Consider the following 4,618-nt stretch of genomic DNA (forward strand, 5'->3'; position numbering starts at 1 on the left):
CTCACCTCATATGCGAACTGACACTTTAATCAAGTTAAAATGGCAGTCCATTGGGTTTCACCCGATAAAACCACTTGTCTTGGATCGAAACAAAGTATGCTCACACGAAGGCGAGTCCAGAGATTACAACATTCCAGTAGTTTAATACATAGGTCCTACTTTATTTATTACATCACAGTAGTTCAAAAGTGCATAAAGTAAAGTTTCTCAGAGTTTAAGTAGCGGAAAGGACACGATGCAACTAACGTCGATACAAAATACCATGACGAAGCTGACCACGATATCAATCACCACGCTCCTCGGCGTCCCAGGATGGGTTCCACTCGACCGTCCAATCCGGAGGGAGTTGGGTCAGCCAAGTCAAACTGGCAACTATTTCCTCAAAATCAACACTACCTGAAAACATAGCCACAAGCACTGAGTATACTAATACTCAACAAGACTTACCCGTCAGGTGGTAACTACTCCACCGACTTCTAGTGCAGAAGTGGGTCAAGTAGTCTCAAACTGTGAGAGGCAGACGATTCGAATCGAGTTTCTTAACCTTGTAAGGTGAACATAATCCCACGACATTGCGTACCACGACGGGTCCACACATGTCAGTCGTCCCCATCAATCCCCAGGTACGTGGTCGGGCCCACTTTCCTTGGATACAATGCCCCACGGTCCCGGAACATCACCGTAACGTGACTGCACTTGTACCCACATGATGCACCAGGCAAACCGAGTTCCAGATATAGTGAGGAGGTACGCCCACGTCCCGGTTCGATCAGCTACTAGGCTTCCCTATCCCATACTAGGTATGAGATTAGTACTTTCAAAAACTTGACCACAGCTCTAAACACATTTCGACCTTAGCATCCTTTCCTAGACAAATGGGGAAAATTCCACCGAATCGGAACCAAAGCCCGACCCCGTCCGTCATCCTTATGGTTGCAGCATAGGTAATCAAGCAACTCCTATAACTCGCGAGTGATAGAAAATCACTCGACTTTTACCGAGTTCCTATTTAGCATAGCAACTACTCGGCCTATCATGCTAGTATTCAACCTTAGGTACCTGAGATCATGCAACTAAGTTTTCAATCAACTCCTATGAACTTAAATGCGCAAACATAAGTAACATAGAGATTGCATGAATGTTTAAACACAGGGTTATGCTCCGGGGCTTGCCTTCCTATTCTATGTTAGTGGGGAGCTTGCTTGAAGCTGGATTGGGCTCTTGCTTGGCCTCGACGTGATGCAGCTCGACAGGTACTTCCTCGGTTGTCGAGAGCAGTTCTTACGTTCCGTCTGCGAGATTCGCTTCTACACGAGATGCATATACAATAGTTCAAGTTTACATACTTTCACATGCAGGATGCAATTCATGAATTACTGCAGAAGTGTAAATTACATTTTGACCACATTCACCTAGACAAGATTCCAAACTTTCATTATCTTCATGAAGTAAGGTGTGTTGTGATTTAAAACCCAGGGTTGACTTTGATGGTGATTGTGTACACATATAGGGTTTTAACACTTAGACTTCACAAAAGAAAGGTGGGGTCACTCTAGGGTTGCTCAAGGTTCATTTGCAAAGTTATCTTGTTTCTAAATTTCTGAACAACCTAGTTGTACATTTCCCATATTACCCTTCTCATTTATTAATTGTTTTGATTCCATTTAACTAGATATAACTTCAAAAACTGTTTCTGGTTGCATCAAGCGTGATCTAGTGTTGAAAATTTTACAGAAGCTCCCTAATATCATTATTGGGCTACTGTAAAATTTTAAACTCATCTGATTTCTACAAAAATCATCAAAAATAAAACAACACCCTATGGCAGATTTCATATAACTATTTTTAACTCAAGTTTCAGTGGTGGTTTGCCTCTGAAATTTCTACAGTGGGTTCTCTATGTTCAATCAAAGGTTACTGTAATTTTCCCATGATTTAATGAGAAGGACATCTATTTTTCATATTTTACTTTTATTAAACCATGTGCACAAGTTAAGCAAGATCAATCATGTTTCAAACAGAGGCTAATACTTTTCTTAGGGAAGTACTTGTATCAGCAACTAAACAAAAGTGGTTTCACATTTTTATGTATTTTCTTACATTTATAAAGAAAAAGCAAGGTCAAACCTAGGATTTCAATGTGTGACTCAAATCAGTGTGTTTATTATCTAGACTAGTGGCACAAAATTCATATCTAGAACAAGGATGACACAAGTAAACTAACAGAGGTGGATTCATATTTTTACCATTTTTGTGTGGTTTATAGGGCATTTGAAGGCTTAAATACAAAATAAAACCTAGAGAAAAACCTACAACAGTAATATGTCCAAAACTATTTTTCAATGAAACTATTCAACACCAGGAGTCTAACACGGTTGGATTTGTATTTTTAGCATTTTTCTACCATTTTATGCATTTTCAAAGTTCAGCCAATTTGAAACACAAATAAAAACAAAAAAGGTTAAAGCAGTCTACAGAGAGACCCTTAAAACCTTTAAACATTTGCAACGAGGCCCTCACATCTTACACCTAAGACCCTAGAAAAAGTTTTGGCTTTGCAATGTCACCCTTGGAGGCTCAGCTGGCAGCGCTCCGGTGAAATCCAGCGAGCTTCGGTGAGGATAGGGTCGGGAAAGGGGTCGAGCAAGGTCAGGGGCTCACCACGAAGATATGCACCGCAAGGAGCACGAGTGGAGGAGGTCCGAAGGTGGTGGCTCATGGCGAGGGGAAAGCGGCGGCTGTGAAGCTCTGGTCCGGCACCGGCGGTGGCGGCGCTGGTCGGGAGCTGGCTCGGGGAGCTCAAGTGGGGTGTGCGTGGTGCACTGGAGGGCTCAGCGGGCGGCAGTGACCACCGAAGGGTGGAGCTCCACAGTGAGGTGGCGCGGCGGCAGAGGGGCAGCACTTCCGCGGGGTGGTTTGTGGCGATGAAGCGTCAGCAAGCTTGGTGTAATGGCTTTTATAGCCAGGAGGTGTGAGGATAAGCTTGGGCTGCGGTTAGGGGATAGAAGGAGGGCAGCGCGCCACTGGCAGAGCAGAGGACCGAACGCGCTCATTGGCTGGCGGTGGCGCGGCGCGCGTCGGTGAGCTGCTGCAGTTGGCGGAGGGGGATCCTTGGTGGACATGATTGTTTTGTCACGCAAGGGAATTGGCCAGCCGTGCTATCTTGTCTCAGCGGAGAGTGGAGAAGTGACCTGGCCAGTGGTGTGGCTTGACGTGGTGGTGGCGCGTGCAGCGAGCGGCAGGGGTGCGTGTGGGCGTCGGGTAGCCATTGGCCGGTGAAGATGCACGGCAGAAGGGTAGGGATGTGCGCGCAAGGTAACTGGATGAGCGGCCGGGCTGAGGGGTCATGTCACTGGTGAGGATTGGCAGCGGTGTTGCACTGGTCAAGGGGCGCCATGCGGCGCGCAGGGACGCGCCGTGCGCGATCACCAGATCGCGACGCACATGGGCGCGCGCGCGATGTGCAGGGACAGAGGATTTGGAGGGATTTTGCGGAAAAATTTCAAACTGCACTTGAAAAATTTCAAAACTAGAAGTTGTAGGCCTAAGTTCAAACTACAACTCTTAGAAAGGCATCACATTCAAAACTGGTTTATATTTGAAGATACAAACAGGCAAAGTTTGGAGGAACGCTGGTTTACAAGACTTAGGGAAATTTTGAACTGAGTTTTGAATGCCACTGAACTTCAACCCAAATTTTGAACTTATTCTCCTTCAAATCAGGAAAAACTCAAATAATAAAAGTTGTTTATTTTGAAAATTTTTACAACTTTTATATTGGCAAAAGTTTTAGTTGTAATATAAAATTTGGAATTATAAACTGCTCCCAAAAGGAGCCTTTTTAGGGTATTTTGGCAATTTCAGTGTTTGAGTTTCAATTTCAAATTTACTCTTTGGGATTTTTGGTATGTTTGCTACAATTCAAACCTAGTTTGAGTGTTTTTCAAACTTACCCCTTTATTTGACTTAGTTTGGTTCAAATTAGCCCCTATTTGTAATATTTCATGTGTTTAAGTGAAATTGCATTTCAAACAAAAGCAAGTTTAAAAGCTTAGGTGCTAGTTTTGAGTCCTTACACTTTAATTAGCCTTTTAAGAATCTACCAAACTTAGGGATGTTACAAAAAAGAACCTTCTTTTGCACCTCGATGAGCTGTGCCAACCTCTTGTAAATTAGCTATGTTAAGGGTTTCTTGAATTTAACCTTGCTGTCCGGTGTTACATTCGGAGTTCAAGCTAGTACCCAATTCCTGCTGCGCTCATCCAAGCCTACAAACATATTCGGTAAACAAGCTCTCCTCCGTTCTACTTCCTCTCTCCTCCATTTAGCGATCTTGGCAACATACCCACCCGCACCCAAGTGATGGGGGTTCTCAGCGGCTTTCATAGCCTTAGCAGTGTTTTCTTCGCTCAGGGCTTTTGCTTCCAACGTGTTCTTCTGTTGTTTAAACTCTTCCCACATGTCTATAGGAATCTTAACGAAGTCATCCCTAGCATACTTGCCTTTCTGTACATATTCTTTATTAAGAGTAGACCTTTAATTCCTAAAATATCTCCCAAGTAGGCCCTCGGCAAAGTGTCTTACGAATTTCTCTTGACCTTCAGGAAAATTGAACCTT

Source organism: Setaria italica, chromosome VIII (assembly GCF_000263155.2).
Source record: "Setaria italica strain Yugu1 chromosome VIII, Setaria_italica_v2.0, whole genome shotgun sequence".
NCBI classification, from domain to species: domain Eukaryota; kingdom Viridiplantae; phylum Streptophyta; class Magnoliopsida; order Poales; family Poaceae; genus Setaria; species Setaria italica.